This window comes from Camelus dromedarius, chromosome 31 (assembly GCF_036321535.1).
Source record: "Camelus dromedarius isolate mCamDro1 chromosome 31, mCamDro1.pat, whole genome shotgun sequence".
Lineage (NCBI taxonomy): Eukaryota > Metazoa > Chordata > Mammalia > Artiodactyla > Camelidae > Camelus > Camelus dromedarius.
The window spans coordinates 23,584,854-23,607,236 of NC_087466.1; the positions used below are offsets into that span (position 1 = coordinate 23,584,854).

The 22,383-nt window shown below is 50.8% G+C and overlaps 1 protein-coding gene across 6 annotated transcripts in view; it reads right to left on the bottom strand.

Moving 5' to 3' along the window:
* RIMBP2 (RIMS binding protein 2) overlaps positions 1–22,383 on the bottom strand; it is a 236,167-nt gene that overhangs the window by 138,008 nt on the left and 75,776 nt on the right. For 2 of the 6 annotated variants that reach the window (XM_064481316.1, XM_064481324.1), the window contains one exon: positions 7,290–7,417. The exons of the other annotated variants lie outside the window; for them this stretch is intronic. The gene's annotated coding sequence lies outside the window, so the exon portion shown is untranslated. The remainder of the gene's footprint in view (positions 1–7,289; positions 7,418–22,383) is intronic. 6 annotated transcript variants of the gene reach the window in all.

The window sequence follows — 22,383 nt, forward strand, 5'->3', positions numbered from 1 at the left end:
ATTTACGGAATGGTCTTCTCACTGCTGATGTGAAATGAAAACAATTTCCAATATCAAATTCTTTGGGTTTTTTGTTTTTTACCATTTTTTATTGAGGTATAGTTGATTTACGATGTTTATTAGCTTCCAGTGTAAGGTGATTCAATTATACACATACATACACACTCTTTTCCAGATTCCTTTCCATTATAAGTTATTACTAAATACTGAATATAGTTCCCTGGGCTACATATATATAGTAAGTCCCTGTGGTTAATTTTATATATAGGAGTGTGCATATGCTAATCGCAAACTCCCAATTTATCCCTCCCCCCTCTTCCCTTTGGTAACCATGTTTGTTTTCTATGTCTATGAGTCTGTTTCTGTTTTGTAAATATGTTCATTTGTGTCATTTTTTTTAGATTCCACATACAAGTGATATTATGAGATTTCTTTCTCTGACTCACTTCACTTAGTATGAGCATCTCTAGGAGCTGCAAATGGCATTATTCCATTCTTTTTATGGCTGAGTAGTATTCCATTCCATATTTATCCAGTCATCTGTTCATGGCATCAAATACCAAATTCTTACTGCAATCATAATGAACAACATTTCCTAAACACGCACAATATGCCAGGCACAGTGGGAAGCACTTAGCACAAGGTCGATACCACTGTTGTTAACCGCATTTTACGGACAGGGATGCTGAAGTGTATGTCGACAGGTTAAAGCAGCAGTTTTCAAAGTGGGGTTCCCCAGTCACCACAGCAGGAGCAACACCTGGAACTTGTTCAAAACGCAGCTTCAGTGCCTCCCAGACCAGCGCAGTCAGAGCCTGAGGGTGGGGCCGGCCCCCCGTGGTTTAACCAGCCCCCAAGTCACTCTGTGCACCCTCTATTTTGAAAACCACTGGTTGAAGGAAGCTGCCAGGTGCCACAGAGCAGGTAGGCTAAAAGCAGAACGGGACCCAAGCAGCTGTACTCCAGAACCCCTGGGTACCACCTCTCAGAAAGGCATGACGGTTCCAGGTCTTCTGAGCGGGATGAACGAGTGCCATGATTTCCCGGACAAGACTGCCTCCCCTCTGCTGGATGCTAAAATCTCTAAAAACCAGTAGCGCAACCCTCCTTCCCACGACAGACATTTCTGAATGTCATCACCCCTCTACCTAGCTCTAAACAGCGCTGAGGAGCTAATCACAGCAGCAGTAGTAACAATAATACGAAATAACAATGATACAGGAATGGCAGTAACAATAGCTAGCTCCAGCTGACGGCGGACCACGTGCGCAGGGAGCCTCCACGCATTACCGTGCTCACCCCTCCTAACAGCTCTACCAGGTAAGTCCAATTCCTGTTCCTTTTTCAGACGAGAAAAGGGTTCAGACAACCAGCCCAGATCGCACAGCTAGCAAGGGACAGAGCCAGGACAGCAATCCAGCTGGCCAGCACACTCCTGTCACCGGGGCTCCAGGGGCCTCAGGAATACACAAATAGTCCTGCTCCCTGACCCCACGGGGAGCTCTGGGCGAGAGCAGTCTGCAGGGCGAGGCTGGTCTGAGCGACCCAGGTCCCTCCATTCAACCCCAGGGAGAAATTTACTCCCTGAAACAATTCCAGGCTGCCCTCAAGCCACAGTTCCCAGACTCATCAACACACTGGCATCACCGGAGGATGTTTTAAAACATCCAGAGCCAACGCCACACCCCGATCAAGTAAATCACCATCTCCCTCCGGTGCCCACCGGGTGTGGTCACGTCAGGGATAGTTGTTTCAAGCCAGTTTCTGGGAAGGCTCAGAGTTCTGACACAGCACTACCGGCAACTAAGCATACAAGGATTTAAATCCTCACAGGAAATGCATGAGAAGCAGCTTCTACAGCAGGAAGGAAAGCCCCACACCAAGGACAAAGGGAAACCCGCGCTGCGTAACCCAGTGAAAACTGTCTCTGCAATCAGAGTTCTCAGCACACCACCGAACACCCAGGAGACAGAAACCCACCTTGAAGAACAGGACCCCTACCACTGGGGCTGAAGCTCAAGTTCACCCACAGCTGACAACATGCTTAATTGCTCCTAATCAGCCACTGTCTTCCCGGGAGACCAGAGGGCAGACTCCCCGAGGAGAAAGCAGGGAGGCCCCATGGCCCCAGGCAGCAAGCAGCCTTGGGTCCTCACTCTCTCTGCATAACCACCAGGCCCCCGTAGGAAAAATAATTCTAGCAAAGCGCCACTAAGGCTTCCAGTCTTCTCCAGAACCTTCCACCGCCTCGCTCATCAGGAGAAAGCACGCCTCTCTTGGCCAGACACAAAGTTGAACACCTTACAGCTAAAGAAGGACTGCAGGTGAAGTGAGAACAATAAAACGTTCCCATTTGCGCCTTGCCATTTGTCCTGAACACAAAGCTGGCCTGTGTCCACGTGGAGACCGCTCTCCAGGAACAGCCGGAGGAGTTCACCTTCTGGTTTGTCTCTGATACTTTTTAAGCAATGCAATTGTTTAAAAAACATCCAGAAAAGGCTAGAATTGCAAAGACTCCACCTTCTGTCTTACAAGCAAAACAATCGTCCCATCTCAAGCAAGCGGAGGGTTCTTGTCCCTCAGGGGACATATGCCTTCAGGTTCTTCATTGGGTCAGCTTGCTCCCGCTCCCAAAGTAACCGATTAAGCCTAATTTTCCTGGGCCCTGAGTACAGAACCAGAAACTCACTTTAAAAATCAGGAGGCGACTAGAAACACCACAGCCACGCATAGACCAACTCCCACAAGGCTCTCTCTTGGGCAGAGCACGTGTGAGCTGGAGTCAGAGAAAGACCTCTCGGCAAACAGAGCAACGTCAGCACATGTTTCCTGTAAAAGGCCAGATAATGCATACAACTGTTGCAAGAACTCAGCACCGCCCCCCATGGGAGAGCAACCGCAGCTCTAGGTGACAGCAGTGAGTGGGCGTGGCTGCACTGCAGTAAACCTTCATTTACAAGAACAGGTGGCAGGCTGGATTGGGTGCGCTGTCTGCCAACTCTTCCGGTGTGTTGAAAAGGGGAGGAGAGATCACCAGAGGTCCCACAACCGAAGTATGTGCATGTGCACGTGTGTCTGTGTTAAAATCAACCACACAATCTTAGGTTGAAACTTCAGATCTACCCTCCCAAGGCGGTTAGAGGGGGCTCGCTTCTCTTACTAGCGCTCGGGGGGGTGGGGGGGGACCTGTCCTCATTCATCTAGCACCTCCCCATTTACACAACAGCGCCGCACCCACGGCTCTGCCACCACTAAGTGGGGACATGCAAATAAGACGGGGAGGTGGGGGGGGCACAGCCCTCCAAGGAATGACACAGCAATTAGCACCAAGATGGCAGAAGACCCAGTGGACCTTGAGGCCCAAGACGGCGGAGGATTTGACCCCCAGGAGGCCCCGAGCTTCATTATACGCTCACTGTAACGTATCAGCATGGGAGATGGCTCTCTCACAGGCGCCATGACAGTTCCAAGGCAGACCAGAAAATGTCAAAAAGTGGGCGGTGGCCCAGTTCCTGGGAATCCCAGCCTGTGCCCCAAAGTGGTTGGAATAACCCTCCCACTTGTTAGCACATGAAGCTACCACGCCCATAAGAACTAGCAACCCTGCCTCGCTGCCTCTCTTGCTCCCTCACCTTTTGAGACAGTCCACGCTCTGTCTGCAGAGTGAGTATCTGCTTTTATTTTAAACTGAGCGCCCAATCCCGTGCCTCATGGCCTCTCTGGCCTTTTGTCTCTGACTAAATCTACCTTCACTCAGCGGTGGCTCGCTGCTGAATTCCTTCCTGCGTGAAGCCAAGGACCCTCACTTGGTGGGGCATGTCCCAGGGACTCAACCGAGACTTGGGACGCAGACATCCTCTCGCACCCCCTTTTCCCCTGTATCACAAGGGGGCAATGGTTGTGTTTGCTCCATCCCCCACAATACACCAGGTGGCAGGCAGAGTGCCAAGCACACTTCAGATGCTTAATGAACACATTTGAATCTCTGGATTACAAAGGCAGGCTTATTACCCTCAGGACCGCTCAGAACATGGAACATGCAATGGTCTGCTTCTGCAACTGCACTGGGGAAAATTACAACTCTTCTCAGCAGGAAGTGAAGCTTGGCCCTGAAGAGGCCAGAAAGCACGCCCTTGGTGACCATAAGGAGAGAAGAGTGTGGATGCACTGGAGGCTAGAAGGCTGTGTGAGACGGTTGGCCACATGCTCCCAGGAACGGCCCAGTCTTGCACGGCCTGCTCTCTGATTTTTCAAGAACAGTTGGAAATCATTTTATGTGAGTTCTCTCAATTTTTAAATGTTGGCAATTATCTTTATTTTACAACCTTATGCATATTACGTGTGCCACCGCTGTCTGAGGGCAAGAGTCCACCAGTTCAGGATCCCTGGTGTGTACTGCGGGCAATGGAAAAATAATTACAAACTTGTCAGGAACTGCTCCGCCCAGCACCTCCAGGACTCGGCCTAGCTTCCCGCCCCAGTCTCTGCACTGCGGATTTTCATCCAACCACTTTCCACATTATGACGGCTCTCCTACCCTGCTTTGCCCTAGAACGCCCCCGGCCCCGCACCGTGTCTCCGCGAGGCTGTTGCTGTGGTGCTCTGTCCTGCCCGAGGCTGTGTCTTTACCCACAACGCCTTTGACACCAACACTTTTCCTGTACTCCCGTAACAGTCCAGTGCGCCAGCGAGAAAAGCGTATGTTATCTGCTGTGGACACTCAAGGGTGACTTGGTCTGATCGCTTTTTCCCCGGTTTTCCAAGGCAGAGTGAGGCTCAGCTTAGGGAAGGGCTTTGCCTAACGTCGCAGGTTAGCCGCTGGCCAGGTTGTGTGAGGGCGCCTGACCCCCAATCCTAATTTACCACCATTCCACAGGCATCTCTGGCTAGCCTCTTTCTAGAAAGGTTTCCTATAAAATGTGGATCATATCTCATCAGGCTGTTACATCAGTTTAGTGGGTCATGACCTATATTTTATAAACAAAACAGGAGAGAAAATAAAAATAAAAGAGGATGGGATGGAATAGAAGAACCCAGATTAGACGGCATTAGAAAGGCAGATACGCTTTTCTGAAATCTGTCTTTCAAGGGGTGTGTGTATATGTGTACACGTGTGAAAACTGCATCTCCTTGTATGTTTCTTCCATGGTTTATGGTCCCCAAAAGTCTGAAACCCACTGTTCTAAAGTACCAGGCTCCCAGAGACGCTTCGGTTTTAATTTTAACTGGAAACCATCCTCCATCTCAGCTGGGGATGGGAAGACAGCACCCCGAGAAGCACCCAGCAGCAACACGACAAGACACAGCAACAGCTACCACAGTCACGATGCAGCTCGTGGCTACTCAACGTCCATGCAGCGCCAGGCGCGGGGCCCAGGCCTCACCTGCGTGATTAATGCCGTTACGCCCGTAGCTCCCCTGGAGGACAGGCGCTAGCTGGTATCACCCGTGACCAACTGAGGGCACAGCCAAGTTAAACAGTGCAACCGAGGACCCACAGCCAGCCGGGGTCAAAGCCTGGACCTGACCCCGGGAAGCCCAGCTCCAGAGCCATACGCACAACCATCACACCCTCAGCCTCTCCGAGCAAACCCACCCAGAGCTGCGTCCTTACCCTTCAGCTAAACTCAGTCAATGAAAATTACATCTTTTGGCAAACACTTCCAATTGCCTTGAATAATTAACAGCAGCAGTTGCTCTGGAAATGGCACGAGCCTCGTGTTAGAGGCAGGTGTACGGGTTCGCACACCCAAGGGGAGGAAGGGAAAATACCACGTCAAGATCTCAGCTGCAAGATGCAGTCCCAGATGCCAAAGAAGAAAAACACCTTGTGGCCAGAGAGCAGAGGAGACGCCTTCAGGAGTGGTGTGGCGAAGGCCTCCGTTCTAGAAACAAAGTGCACGAGGGGCTTCAGAACAGGAGGACTCAAGGTGCACAGCATGGGAACGGAGGGCGTTTACCAGCACAACAGACGTCTGATGTTTATACTCTGCACCTCCTCCCTCTAAAAACCTGCGACCTGGCCTATCTGAACATATCGTGCTGGCCAAGACGTCGGCCCGAAAGACCCGAGTCACCATAGCTGACAAAGTCGTGCCCCTGACTTCGTGCACTTTGCTCTCCAGAAGCCCAGGCAGACCCTCACGCAGCACCTACTCACTCTTAGTTTGCATACAGTGCTAACCAGTCGACTGGTTTCCTATTTAAACCCGCAGCCACGTGGAAGCAGGCAGGCAGGAGGACAGCAGTGCACAGGTCTACGCACAGCTGCACACCTCACATTACTGAGCATCCGCTGTGTGCAGGGCATCAAACCAACGGCATGGCCTGCGTTTCCTCGTGTAATACTCACACGACCCAGCAGGGGCACGACCAGCCCCCACTTCACAGACGGGGAACCGGTGCAGAGAGCCTCGCCCAGGGACACCGCCCGTAAGCGGCAAGGCTGGCTTTGAGCCCAGACGGCGAGGCCCGGAAGCACAGGGGCACAGCCACTGTTCCGCAGCACCCTCGCACTGTGGGAACCCCGTGAGGAGGGAGCCCTCGGGGACGCCAGGCGCAGAAGCCTACAACCACCTGCTTTTCTGTCTTGTCTGCTGCTCTAGGCCCAGTGGTCGGAGTGGGACCTGAGACACAGGTAAGCGCTCAGTACACGTTTGTTAACAGAAACACGGGCGCACATGCTAGGAGCCCTGACGCCACCACTGATACTCGTGCCATCAGGAAAGGAATGTCACCATCATGCCACTGGCTCTCTTCAATCTGATTTTTCACAGATGTTCAAACTATACAACTGAACTAAATATTTCAATACAAAATAGACTAAATGGATAAATGCCTTGAAAGACTCAAAGAGCAAAGTTCACTCAAGAAGAAATACGTAACTTGAATGGCTATTTATTAAAGAAATATCATTTATAGTAAAGGGCTTCCGACAAAGAAAACTCCAGTCAAAGACAGCTTCCCTGGGGAATTCCAACAAATATTTAAGGGCAAAATAATCCAAATTCTGCATGAAGTCTTCACAAAAAATCTGAAGAGGAGGAAACACTACCCAACTCATTCTTTGAGGCCAGCATTGCCCTAACAGCAAAGACATTGCAAGAAAACTACAGGACACTTGGTCACATAAACACAAAAGTTATAAACAAAATGTCAGCAAATTGAATCCAACAATACACACACAAAGGGTAACACCTCCTACCCAGACAGAGTCTGTCTCAGGAATGCAAAGTTAATTTCACATTTGTAAAAGCAGTCGAGTCATAAAATGTAAAAAGAAAAATCACCTCGCCTACACAGACTCCTGAGAAACCACCACGCCAACCTCCAACGACAGCGCCTGGCCAAGCGGCGGCAGGAGGAGGCGTCCTCCACTCTCCTGACTGCGGGGACGGCCCTGGGGCGCACCGGTTACCTGGAAAAGCAGAAGCAGTGGAATCATACCCAGCTTGGAGACAAGGCTTTCCCGGTGTTTTGTGAGATAAAGAATTGCGGAGGGTTAACGTTCAAACAGCCGACACGTGTACACAGGCAGCTCTTCTGCCCGGTCGTTTATCTGAACACTCGCTGAACTGAAGGGCAAGTAAACACTTCTCTAAAATCCCTGGAAGCAGAAAAGCAGCTCATTTGCTGTTTTTTAACTGCGGCTCCTTAGTGATACATGCTGTAATAACACTGTTAGCATGTTCTGCTTTTAGATACACATATTAAATAGGAACTATATGTTTCCATAAAAATGTGGTTTTGCTCACGCCTTATGCACAAAACCGTCAGACTGCCGGGCACAGGACAAGATGCTAAAGTAATGTTTCCTCACGTGTGGGCGCCACACCTGCCCCCCGGACTCTCTACGAGCAGTTCCTATTATCTGCTGCTGTGTTCCGGGGAACTCCAAAACCGACTGGCTTACAACAGTTTCTTTTGCACAGGGTCATCTGGTTTGGGAGTTCAGGAAGAGCTCAGAGGGCGGTTCATCTCTGTTCCATGTGGTGTCAGGTAAGCAGCCACTTCAGTCCCGGCCCGGTGCCTTGGTGGGCCTTGGTCTGTCTGTCTGTCTGTCTGTCTCCCCCTCTTTTCCGCTTGGCTGGCACCTCTCCCAGGATGGTGCCCTCAGGTGAGTCATGTGTCTTACTTCCAGGAAACTGGAAATACTTCCAGGAAATGGAAGCTAGTGGGCCAGCCAGACACTACAGCCCACATCAGCACCACGTCTCCGTTCTGTCAGAGCAGCCACAGGACCCACCGAGGTTCCGGGGCTGGAGAAGTGGACCCCAGCTCTGGGTGATGAGGGAGGGGCCACCCTGCAGAAGAGCAGGAAGGATGGGAGAGACTTTCACGGCCATCTTTGGAAACTACAATCTGCTCCAAGGAGAGTCCCAGTTTTGCTCCTGTATGTAAGCACATTGCTCATCTGCCCCCAGGTCCATCCCCCACCCTGCCCTGTGCCCTGGGTGGGGCAGTGGGCTGACTTTGCTGGGCTGCCGTCCTTACCCTTCCTTGTCCACCCAAAGGGATTCAGAGCAACAGGAGACGATCAGTGGGTGGGCAGAGAGAAGGGTCAGAGTCCTTACTTCTCCACACCCCATCCTGGGGATGGCACCCCAACTCTGTGGCCACCACCTCTGTCGGTCCCCCACCCCATCCTCAGCTCCAGGAGTCAACCAAGCTATCACACCATCTTCTCCGAATTTACGCGTGATTACCAGCCTCCCACTGTCACCAGACCCCACCTACTCCTGGTTCTCCTAACCATGCCCACACACCTGTAAACAGTCCTTCAGAGTCTCTCCAAAATCCCAGTCGTGGGGAGGGTACAGCTCAGGGGCAGAGTGCGTGCTTAGCACACACGAGGTCCTGGGTTCAATCCCCAGTTCCTCGATTAAAAATAAATATACCTAATTACCTACCCCCGTCAAAAAAAAAAAAACAAAATCTCAGCTGAGCGGCCCCTCCATCTCCTGCAGACCCTGACCCAGACACTTTCCACAGTGCCGGGCTCCGCCCGGGGGGACACTCACACCCTCTGCCGAATGGTGAGCCTGCTGGGGAATTAGGCTTGAGTAACCCTCTTACTGTCAAGGCTAACTCGCTACGTGATTTAACTAACGAGAAGAACCACTAGCAATCATAAAGATCACCAGCTAAACAGAGTTAGTCCAGGTCACCAGAATTCTTGAACTTGAGTGGGACTGGACAAACCCTACCAGCTGCCTGGAGCCACCCACACTGGGGTGGGGTGGGCGCGGGGTGGGCACACTGGTGGCAAATATGATTATCTCTTTTATTTCTCGTTGGATTGGCAGCCGCTGGGCTGTGGCACATCCATCATGCTGAAAAAGTGTGCTATGTCTGTGGATTAAAAATTAATTTACTGTCCAGCCTGGCTTCCAGCTTGATGCCTTAATTGAGTTTTGTTATGACAGTGGTGCTGAGCTCCAAGGCATCATTCAGCCTGGGCTGGAGGGCTCAGGATTCAGGGAGAGGTTTATGAGCTCAGTAATACAATTATCCTCCCGCACGCACAGAATGGTCATCTCCAAAGTCGCTCACAATTCATCCTGGGTTCTTTATGCACATGGAACTAGGCACAGAGTTATTGATCTGCTTCCTCAAAGACACATTCAACAGTCTCGAGTCTCTAAGGGAAAGAAAGGAGAACTCGATCCTCGTGCTGAGAAAGCCCCTCTTTGGAGAAGCACGTTGATTAACTGGGTTAAACACTTAACTGAGGGGCTACTGTACGCTCAGTGCGCAACTGAGTGTCACATAATCCCCCCAGAAGCACAGTGATGCTTTCAGCCAAGTGCAACTCAACGGCATGGGTAAAAGGGCAGCTCTCTGGCCGAGAGGCCTCCTGAGATTCCTCTCTTTATTTAAAGGGCATGTATGCAGTGCTGGCTTCGCAAGAGCAGCATCGCAAGTATTAACCCTCACAGCCATCAGGGCATCCCTAAGACTTGTCTCATGTGGCTCCCATTTTGCACGTGAGGAACCAGAGGCCTCTCGTCCGCCTCTCTCCACGGCCCCAACAACCTTCGTCATGTCAGCCCCAATGTTCCCGAGGAACATGCCACCTCGTGAGCTGGGTTGGCCATACCCCAGACGCACCCCATGGAGCCGTGACAGTGCCCTTTGATGCCCTCCTTCCTTCTGGAGGCGTGTCCTTGCATGTCCAAGGGCTGGTCTGGACGGTGCACACTTGCCGGGAGACGAGGTCACCCTGGTGGCTGTACAGGTGGCTTGTGCCTCATTAGGGGCCCCGGGGTGGGACAACCCCTTCTCAGGCACTGGCAGGGCTGCCACTGACTTCTTTCCCTTTCCTTATTTGGCAGCAAACATATACTGTGTGACCACTGCCTTGAGTGTGCGTAATTGACAGCCACTCGAGAAATGAACAAAGAGAAGTCGACACACAGGAGAGAAGGGTTAGTGAAGCGACAGCTACGCCGCATCAGATTACAACAAATGATGTTGAGAACTTGTGTCCACTTTTAATAGGGCTTGGCACTCCTTCAGCACAAATGCAGAAGTGTTATTTCAGCAGCTCAAAAAATGGGAATTATTGCAATTATGTATTTCTCAGTCTGTGAGCATTTGAGAGTTTACCCTCCACAGGGACTGTCAAGAGGAATTCACCTCCTAAAAAGGGGAAGGACCACTTCTTACTTACACCAGTGAGGTTTTCCACTGTGGCAGGATTCAGTAAAAAGGTACAATTTCCAACAATCTTCTCATTTAAAAACAAAAATTGACAGCATGATTCACATTCAGAATATATCAAGTAATCTCACATATCAAAAAGGAAACAAGGGAACAAAAGTTAAATTCAAATGACTAAATGAGATGAAAATATGTTCAGCCTCACCAGCACCCAAGGGCATGCAAAGTTCCCATGAGACGGGCAAAAATGTACAAATCTGCCTGTCGAGTACTGAAAAGGCGGGAAAGCAGGTTCACTCACACGGTGCTTGCAGGAGCGTGAGATGGTCCGCCAGGTAGAGGGCAAGTGGGAGAACCCGCTGAACCCAACGCGTGCGCGTCCTCCGAGCCCAGTCATTTCGCCTGGACTCACTCGCGTGTACAGTGCTGAGTCTGCACACACTGCATCCCAAACATTAACCCTGCAGCCGTGAAAGCACTGCACCCAACACAGAAAAAGGGAAAACCCAACAGGAAGACGAGTAAGGAAAACTCATCAACCCAAATACGCCTCCAAGACGCGAGGCAGCGCGAGGACAGCAGTGAGGAATCACATACCCAGTGCAATACGTTTGTGAAAAAACCTACATTAAAGAACAGCACTCCAGTGTAAACAGAGGCACTGTTTACAACAGCCAAGACAGGGAAACAGCCTAAATGTCCGTCGAGAGATGACTGGATAAAGAAGCTGTAGTGTGTGTGTGTGTGTGTGTGTATGTGTGTGTACACACACATACACACACACACAATGGAATACTACTCAGCCATAAAAAGATGAAACAATACCATCTGCAGCAACATGGACGGACCTAGAAATTGTCATACTAAGTGAAGTAAGCCAGACAGAGACAAATACCACATGGTATCACTTATAAGTGGACTCTAAGAAAAAAAAAAGACAGAAATGAACTTGTTTACAAAACAGAAACAGAATCACAGACATAGAAAACAAACTGACGGTTACCAGTGGGGAAAGGGGGTGGGGAGGGATAAAACAGGAGTGAGATTTGCAGATACTAACTAGTATATATAAAACAGGCAAACAGCAAGTTTCTTCTGTACAGCACAGGGAAATATATTCAGTATCTTGTAGTAACCTACAATTGAAAACATATACGTGAATGTGTATGTATGACCGAAACACTATGCTGTACACCAGAAATTGATATAACATTATAAACTGACTATACCTCACTTACAAAAAGACATCTATTTTCCGAGGAGACAGACAGACGGTTACAGATATCTAGGTACACAGATACACGTACCTACGTATGTAAAACTTGGAAGGATACACAATATCGCAGTAACATAATGGACGCTTCTGGGGCTTGGGGCAGGTAATGGAGGAGACGCTATAAATCAAAGAGGAATTTAGCTTTATTCATAATTTTTAAAGGGCAATATGTACCATTGATCTGGTCTCTTCAATAAATCGACGACATGGAGGAAAGGATGTTTTCAACTTAAAAAGAGACTAAAAAGACGTGGCAGCCAATGTACTACGTCAAGCTTGACTGGATCTTGGTTTAATTCTTTTTTAAAGGATAAAAGCTATCCGAGGAACAGCTAAGAATTTTTGCATGTGGGCTGGACATTAGATAATATTGAGGAATGACTGAATTTGGGGGTATGATAATGATATTGTGGTTATGCAGGAAGTGACCTTATTTTAAGATGATGCATAATGAAGTCACGAGGTGGCACAATGTCTGTATCTTTGACATAGTTCATCAAAAATAGACTGTAGATCGACAGATAAATAGACAGACAACCGAATATGACCAGTTTTTTAAAAGGCTGGGTCTACGTGGTGTGTCTGTGAGGGTTCACTGTACTATGCTTTCAATTTCTCCGTATGGCTGAAATTTTTCACAAGAAGAAGTTTTGAAAAGGCAAGAGCAATGCGTAACTTTTTGAAAGTATGAACGATGAAAATCACTGGAAGCAGACACCGGCCCTGTGAGTCCCCGGGACGGAAATCACACCTGTGTTATTGTCTCCTCTGCACTTTTCTTTTAAAAAAGGAAACTCCCAAATTAACCAAAAAGTGACACAGACAACACCAAAGTCCTGGGAATGCCGCCGTCTCAGGATTCCCCACCGCTAGCGGCCCAGAACAGGTTGCAGGAAGGAAGCGCTGAGTCTCCGAAACGGCCTAAGACGTGGGGTGGGAAGGAACCCACTCACCTCCTCCGCGCCCCGACCCCACCCAGGGCAGCGGAGCTGAGGGCCGCGAGGGCGTCAGGCCGGGAGGGGTGCGGCGGGAGAGGCAGAGGCCGCGGGGCGCGTGCCGAGAGGGATTCTGCAGAGGGTCTCTTCGTCGCAAGACTGTTCATGGCTTTCATACAAACCGTACCTGAGAGTGTGAATTGTGAAATGCACATTTTTCAGGGCAAACTGTAGACTACGAACTTTAGATATTCTAGAACCTTCTTCTCAGTCTCAAATTACAATCTGTAATTTCTGTCCTAGTGCAGAATGATGGCTTTGCTTTAGCGAAGTCAAAAAAATAAAGCAAAATGTTAAGGCTACAGAAAACAGTCCCACGAACCATGACAGAGGACTCCAACGCCTTCATATGAAGTGGATCGTCCCGACTCAGCAGCCTACCGCTGAGAGGAGGCCCCTTGTCCAAGCTGAACTCCTCCAGGTCGACGCGGTCTACATCCCACAGCCAGCACGGGCAACGCGCCCGCCGGAGCCGGAGCCCCTGGGAAGCTCTCCCGGAAGGTCTGACACGGCCCCCTCCAGAGAGGACAGCTCTCTGGGGACGGCACGTGCTCGGGTCGCACCAGAACGCCTGACAGGGCTGCACCTGACAGGCGGCGCTCGGCGTCCAGTGGATGTCCCCAGAGGGCCACACACGGCCCCGGCGAACGGCCACCTCCCGGGTGTCTGCAGATTCCTTCCACAGGGTCTCTGAATGCTTCCGTAGCAGGGCCACGTTTCCACGCACTCGACGTGAACACTGCTCATGCACGGCGCTTCGATCACCCCTGCGAGCTCCTCCGAGAGAGGGATGAAAACGCCAGCTCCTACGTCATCCTCAGAGGCCACTGTTTTCTCCACGCTCAGCCCGAGGGTGAGTCGGGCACCAACGACCCCCGGCAGGAACCGCTCACCGGTCAGATGGCACGGAGCGGTCATGCAGCAGAGCCGCCGAGAACCGGCTCCCTCTTCTCTCATCTCTGACCAAACAGAAGCATGTTGTCCCAGCCACCGAACTTCTGCGCTGGGTGCCAGCAACAGAAACGACGTGGCCGACTCAGCCGACAAGAGTCCAGGGGAGGGAGTGGGAGCACACAGGAGGTAAATAATGGCTGGAAGACAGGCTACCGGGATGCACTGCACAGCACGGGCAACACAGCCAGCATTTTGTAGTAACTGTAAATGGAGTGTAACCTTTAAAAACTGTATTAAAAAGGGACTTCCAGTCAAGACGGCGGAGAGGGAGGACCACGAGCTCACCTCTCCTCACGACTACAACGAAACCACAACTGAACGCTAAACCACCACCGAAGAAAAGACTGGAGCCTAGCAAAAAAGATCTTCTGCAACTGGAAACAAAGAGGGAACCACGGCAGGACGGTAGGAGGGGTGTGCTCACAATACAGCTGGGCCCCACCCCCCGGGGGTGGGTGACCCACCAGCTGAAGGTCAGCTGAATCACAGAGGCCCTCCCACAGGAGAGAGAGCTCTAAGCCCCACATCAGGCTCCCCAGATCGGGGTCCCACCACTGGGAGAAGGAGACCCCAGAACATCTGGTTTTGAAGGCCAGAGGGACTTGGCTCCAGGTGCCCCACGAGACTGAGGGAAACAGAGACTCCATTTGCTTGAGAAGTGTACACAGAAATTCACGTGTGCCAGGTCCAAGGGAAGTGGCAGTGATTTCATAGGAACCTGGGCCAGATCTGCCTGCTGGATTTGGAGGGTCTCCTGCAGACGTCGGGGACGGCTGTGGCTCATTCAGGGGACATAAAAGCTGGTGGCGAACGTTCCAGGAGTGTTCATCTGCATGAGCTTTCCTGGAGGCTGACATCTTGATTGGATCATCAGCCCCAAGACCCAGCCCCACCCAACCCCTGTAGGGAAGCCTCAGGCCAGACAACGTACAGGGTGGGAACACAGCCCCACCCATCAGCAGACTTCCTGAGCCACAGAGGCCTCTAGACACAGCCCACCCACCTGAGCTCCAGGACCAAGCTCCACCCAGCAGTGGGCAGGCACCAGCTCCTCCTGCCAGGAACCCTCTAGTCCAGCCTCATCCACTGGGGGCAGATACTAGAAATAAGAAAACAACAATCCCAAAGCCTGTGGAAGGGATCCACAAACACAGACCAGACTCTACACTGGGACTGGCTGGACCCTGGCCCTTGGGTGACAAGAGAGGAGTGTACTGCTGGGACGCATAGGACGTCTCCCACAGAGGGCCACCTCTCCAAGGTCAAGAAATGTAACTAACCTACCAAAAAATACAACTAGATAGACAAAATGAGGCGGCAGAGGAGTATCTCCCAGGCCAAGGCACAAGATACAATCCCAGAAGAAGAAACAAGTGATGAGGAGATAAGCAATCTATCTGAGAAAGAGTTTAAGGTAATGATGGCCAAGATGCTCAGAGAACTCAAGAGGAGTACAGATGCACAGAGCAAAGGTTTTGGCAGAGCTGGAAAACATAAAGAATACCCAGACAGCGCTGAAGAATAAAATCACTGAAATTAACACCACACTAAGGAACCAAGAATAGACTCAACGAGGCAGAAGGACGGATCAGCGAGCCAGAAGACAGATCAGTGGAAATCACTACTGCAGAACAGAAAAAAGAAAACAGAATGAAAAGAAAGGAAGATAGCTTAAGAGCACTCTGGGACAACATGAAGTGCACTAATATTCACATTACAGGGGTCCCAGAAAGAGACGAGAGAGAGAAAGGACCCGAGGAAATTTTTGGAGAGATAATCACTGGAAACTTCCGCAACTTGGGAAAGGAAACAGTCACCCAAGTCCAGGAGTGCAGAGAGTTCCACACAGGATCAGCCCAGAGAGGGACACACCGAGGCACACAGTCATCAAATAGACAACAATTAAGGATAACGAGAAAATATTAAAATTAGCAAGAGAAAAGCAACGAACAACATACAAGGGAACTCCCCTAAGGGTTATCAGCTGATTTTTCAGCAGAAACTCTACAGGCCAGAAGGGAGTGGCATGATATATTTAAAGTAATGAAAGGGAAAAAACTTACAACCAAGAACACTCTACCCAGCAAGGCTCTCGTTCAGACTTGGAGAAATCAAAAGCTTCACAGATAAACAAAACCTAAAAGATTTCAGCACCAAAACAGCTTTATAACAAATGTTAAAGGACCTTCTCTAGTCATCAAACCATAAGAAAGGAGAACAAAAAGAAAAAAGAGAGAGAGAGACCTACAAAAGATTGCTTTGGCTGTTCGGGGTCTTTTGTGGTTCCTTATGAACTTTGGAATTGTTTGTTCTAGTTCTGTGAGGAATGTTCTGGTATTTTGACGGGGGTTGCATTGGACCTGTGGATTGCTTTGGGTAGTGTGGCCATTTTGATAGTGTTGATTCTTCTAATCCAAGAGCGCAATAAATCTTTCCATTTCTTTGTGTCATTTTGGTAACCTCCTTGGTTAAGTTTGTTTCTAGGTATTTTGTTGTTTTTGATGTAATGGAAATGTTTCTGCCAGTTATAAAATTCTGGTTTTTGAAGTGGGAAAAAAAAAGTGAATGAAGGGCCGCAAATGGCAAAATATACTTCTATATTATGAGTGAGCTGTATTCCATTACATACACATATATGTCTGCCGCATCTTCATCATATATTCAACTGTTGATGTGTGCTTAGGGTGCTTCCCTATCTTCGCAGTTGTAAGTAATGTTGCTGTTAATAGCAGGGTGTATGTATCTTTTTGAGTTAATTCTTGTTTTGTGGTTGGCTTTATTCCTTTTATCACTATGTAAGTTTAAAATGCTAAAGCTCTAAACGTTCTTAGAAACTATGAACAGCACATACATGTAAATTTAAAAATATATGTGTAGTTACAAAATATGAGCTATCAAACGATGAAAGACATGAAGGAAACTTAAAGGACAAATTGCTCAATGGAAGAAGACAGTCTGAAAAGGCTGCAAACTGTACGATTCCAGCCAAATGACCTTCTGGAAAAGGCACAGCTACAGAAACAATAAAAAGACTGTGGTTTCCAGGGGTCTGGGGAAAGGGAGGGAGGGAGGGAGGGATGAACAGATGGAGCGCAAGGGATTTTTAGGGCGATGAAATTACTCTGTAGGATACTGTAGTGGTGGCTACACGTCATTATGCATTTGTCAAAACCCACAGAATGTACAGCATCAAGAGTGAACCCTAATGTAAACTACAGACTTTGGTTGATCCATGTTGGTTCACTGATCATATCAAATATGCCACACTGATGAGGGTGGGGGAGTATATATGTGTTGGTGGGGAGGGATATGTGTGAACTCCGTATTTTCTGCTCAATTCTGCTGTGAACCTGAAACTGCTCTAAAAAAAAAATCAGTTTATTAATAAAAAAAAAAAACTGTACTTAAAAAATAAAGTTTGGAGAACCAGGCTCAGGAAGCAGAGGGCCGCCCCAGGCCATCTTGAAGAAACTGCCAGAAAGCTACTACCCACCCCCCAGCCAGGAACTTGCCGCTGAAATAAACGTTCTCCAGCTACTGACTCTTCCCCTACTTCACTCAGCAAAGATTCCGAGTTCCAGAGCAGAGCACCCGACTGGACACAGCGACATGTCCAACGTCCGCCTGCCTCCATACCAGGGTCGCGGAAGAAAAAACTCTGGCAGGAAAAGCAACTAGAAAACTCTGGTTTCTCCAATGAGGGGGCGAGGTACCTGGGCAAACAACTGAATAAAACTACACACGACAAGGAAGAGATGAGATACAGGGGGAACCAAGGCCCTCTTAGGAGGAGAGCCTGGATGCAGGGGTGACGCGGCATCTTGTGTGAACCAGCCCCACCTGGAACCTTGCAGCCACAACCCTATCAGCCTCCTGGCTACCCTGGTGTCGCTGGGCATTTCAGGGAAGTTTCAACCGTCAAAGGGTCAAAGAGACTTTCCAGGCCAGGCCATCAGGTATGGCTGCATCCTGGGTGGGGGGTGGACAGTCTGATGCCTGCTGGGTGGGACTGAGGGAGTATATCTGGGAGGGGAGAGGAGTCAGGCCCTGCAGGGATGGAGAGCTGGTCCCTGGCTGGTCATCGTTGCAGGACTCCAGGTTAACGTCCCAGTTTGGAAGCGGGGTTCGCCTAGTTCTATCAGAGTGGCCTCTGCCCATCCAGGGGAGGAGTGAGGCCCCCACGGCTGCCCTCTGGTACTGGACTGGGATCTGGGTCCCCTTCTTCTGCTGGGTGGGGAGCATCTTGTTCCTTCAGCCCTGGGCTCCCTAACCAGCTCCCCTTCCTCCTCCCACCTTTCAGAGCTCCACTGTGGCTGCGTCTGGCTTTATTGCCTGGGTTGATGGCTGTACCTAGTGGGGAGGGTCTATGCCATCTTGGGTCAACCCGAAGTTGGATAATTCTGAAAAACTTCTCCATGCTTATATATATTTAGATTTTCTAGTTGGTAAACACTTGTCTTTTTGAGAAGCAAAAACAAAAGGGTAAAAACAAAGTAACATTTCTGAGCAATCTACAAGCAATTAATAAACATTTTGTGACTCATAAAAAAAATATTTCCTCCTCTATATTCAGCGTCAATCACTCACTGCCACTAGGACACCCACGATGTGTCACAAACACACATTTGTTAGAAACCCCAACTGGCCGATGACTGTTGGAGAGTTTGCTCGCTTTTCTCTGAAGGCTCCAGTGTGATCAACTCAGAAGGCTCAAGCAAAAGGCCCTGGGACCACTCACCCAATCGTCTCACAGGCCCTGGGACCATCCATCCAATCGTCTCACAGGCCCTGGACCATCCACCCAATCGTCTCTCAGGCCCTGGGACCATCCACCCAATCGTCTCACAGGCCCTGGGACCATCCACCCAATCGTCTCTCAGGCCCTGGACCATCCACCCAATCATCTCACAGGCCCTGGGACCATCCATCCAATCGTCTCACAGGCCCTGGGACCATCCACCCAATCGTCTCACAGGCCCTGGACCATCCACCCAATTGTCTCTCAGGCCCTGGACCATCCACCCAATCGTCTCTCAGGCCCTGGGACCATCCACCCAATCGTCTCACAGGCCCTGGACCATCCACCCAATCGTCTCTCAGGCCCTGGACCATCCACCCAATCATCTCTCAGGCCCTGGGACCATCCACCCAATCGTCTCTCAGGCCAGGACCTGAAAAGGACTGTGGGGAGTGGTGGACCTCCAGCCACAAAGCTCGCAGGGCAGAGCCCACTCTGTCTCAGGGCTGAGCCCAGCCCACTGGGACCCTGCCAGCATTGCGCTCAGCACCCAGGGATCCAGAAACGTCAGGGCCCCGGACTCCAACCCACCTCTCATCCAAAGGGCGCTCTGTGCCGGCTTCACCCAGGACTCCATGTCACTGTCTGGCTCTCGCAGAGTTGCCTCCTCGCGGGGCTGCTCTCCCTCCCAGGGTCTCCCTGGGCTACAGCCTGTGACACACGATAAATCGCAAGGCTGTTTTCCTGGCCTGTTCATCTTTCACTCTAATGGAAGACAGAGCAGCCTGGGTACTTTATTCATCGTCAACGGTGCTTCTGGTCCTCGGCTGGAAGAGGCTGCCTGTCGGACACAAGGCTTCACTGCAGGTATAAATTGCAGACATTAACCGGTCTGGCAGCAAAGGCACCCCCTCCAGATAGGATTTACCGCGGTGGCGAGGGCTCGGGGAAGTTCAGAGGTTTACAGTCTTGATGTAGAAGGTCCTTCGTCTGCAGCTGCAGCAATCTCATCTCTTTCCCCTCAAAGGGCTCAGTTCCAGCCCTAGGACACACACGACAGAAAGCCTTCTATTCTCCAAGTGCTGTTAACTGTATACTTCATGAAGAGCTGACGCCTAGCAAGCAGGACACGGGTCACATGTTCACCCGCTGCCTAGGGAGGAGACACTCAAATGCCCTGATGGTGAAAGTTCTCTGTGTGCAGGGGACTCCGAGAGATGAGTCGGGGCGGAAGGAAGACTCCCTGAGTAAAGAGTCGGGAGGCACTGGCACTGAATGCTGTTCTGCACCTGAAGCAGGTCTGGTGTGTCCTCCGAGACGCCATCTGCCGGACAGGTCAGGCCCTGGGACCTGCAATCACCTAAAGGCTAACAGGCACCTTCCAGAGAGAGCCAGAGAGGGCAGGGGTTGGGACGTCACCCTGCATGGCCAGCACATCTCTGGGTCAGAGCATCTGCTTGGGATGAGCCGTGGGTCTCCCCAGAGTGGAGACCAGACTCACCTGTTGGCCTAGCCTGCAACCTCACCATCCCTAGGCTGAGAACTGGCCTCGAGGCCTGCGTGCGGCCCAAGGCATGCTTTGGTCAGCCAGCTTCCATCTCCACTTGAATGACTTTTTAAAAAATTATTTTGGCTTGTTTATCAGGGACCACCTTTTTTCATGTTCTTTTACATCTGCTTGGTTTGGGCAAACCGCAGGGTCAAGGAGGACTGGTCATGATGTGTGAGCTCCTCCACTCAGTACAAATTCTTGATCCAAACAGTACGACCAGCTCTCAGAGATTAAAGTGGCCCTGGGTCCGGGTCCCCAAGGCCAGCCCCAGAGGAAGAGATTTGCCAGTGGGATCACAAGACTCAGCACAGAGTCGTGCTCTGGGCTATAATTTATTACAGCAAAGGGACATAAAGCAGAACCAGCAAAGAGAAAGGGCACGGGGGAACCAGGAGCAAGTGCCCAGAGTCCTCTCCCAGAGAGTCACACAAGACAAACTGAACTCCCGCAGCATTAATCCGTGCCAGACGGTAGAGACCCAGCACCTGGAGTTCACTGGGACCTGGTCACGTAGGCGCCTCTGCCTTGGATGGACCAGAATCCCAGACTCCCAGAGGGAAGCAGGTGTCAGCATCAATGACAACACTGGTGCAAACACTCTGGACACAGCGAGCCCCCTTGTCAGTTGCGGAACGGCGGGAACCCTCTGGAAATCCAAGGCGTCTGACGCCAGCCAAGGGCCAGCCTCCAGCCGGCGGCGAGAACACTCTTTCTGCCCACACAGGCTCCCAGACCAGAGTGTGTTTCAGTCTCCATCTCACCTGCAAGCCAAGCCCACGTGCCAGGTGGGGCGAGGGGACACAGAGGCACGCCCGACCTCTGGACAACATGAGCAGCTCCGTCTGCCCAGAACCAGCTCCGACCAGCCAGGAACCCTGTCCACGTCCCTCTTCCATGCAGTTGGGGATAAAAAAGCACGTCCTTATTTTAAGCTCTGTCGCCTTGTTTTCTACAACAGCTAGACATCAAGGGCCCTGGGGAGGACACGCGCGCTCCGGCCCGCTGCAGGGCCTGCGCCCCCCCCCCCCCAGAGCGCACAGCCGGCCCTCTGCACTTGTGACTGTCCTCCTCCAGGGCCAGAGACTTCTCACCTCCAGCCCCACTTCAGCCACACAGGTGACCTGCATGCACAGAGGTATCCCGCCCCACCTCCCGTAGTCATTCATTCTACCCCAACATCTAACTGCGGTTTAGAAGCAGCAGGAGGAACAGCAACAACCCCTGTGTACATTATGGAAAACAGTGTTTTGTTTTGCTCTGTTTTCAGTGGAAGTAGTGGGGATGGAACCCAGGACTGCGTACCTGCTAAGGACGCACTCCACCGCTGAGCTCCTTCCTTCCGCCCCATCTCCCGGCCGAAAAAATGGTGTTTGAAAAATAATTTTAAGGCACCATTTTGACAGGACAATTAAGACTTGAGAGGAAGCAGTGTGAGTGCGAGATCAGGAGAAATCTGAGGGATTTTGTCAAAGAGAGGCTGTCCTTTCTAAAGACGAGCTTCCCCAGTGACCACAGGGCCAGCAGCAGCCTGGGCTCACCCTGGGCCCTCCCTGCCATCAGACGGCCTCAGGCACGAGGCCGGGCTTCACCCTGGGGCTCCACCACCTCCCCGCTCCCCTCCCACAGGCTAACTCACCATTTAGCCCCTGACTTTCATTTTTATTTTTTTGCTGCAAAAACAAGTGTATTGTTTCATTGTATTAATTTTTTTTTATTTTCCCCCTGATTATTAAAAGAGCCTCTAACTGACCTCTGGTGCACCTGCTCAGATGCTGTGAGCAAGCTGACAAAAGCTCCCTTGCCTTCTGTCCTACACACTTCCCAGCTCCCACTGCTGGCAAAGACGACTGTGTGACATTTCAGATCAACAAGCACAGGTGGACATCTGCAGGAAAGCTGTGTCTGCCAGGGTCCAGGACGAGAGAGGCGCCCTGCTCCAGCAGTAACTGAGAGACTTTATGGGGAGACAGAGGCAGCCCCAGAGACTGGAGACAGCCTTCCACTGTTACCACCCAGATTAGAGGCAGGGGGCAGCCGTAAATATCCCAGCCTCTCCAACGTCCAGTAACCAAACCAGAGGTCAGGAGGGCCTGAGGACGGGGCTCCCAGGGCAAAGGGCAGAAGAGGAAGGAGCAGAGGGTTCTGGACGCAGCCTGAGAACACCGGGCTTGGAGTCATCCCGCCAGACAGAGAGGCAGGGTCCGCA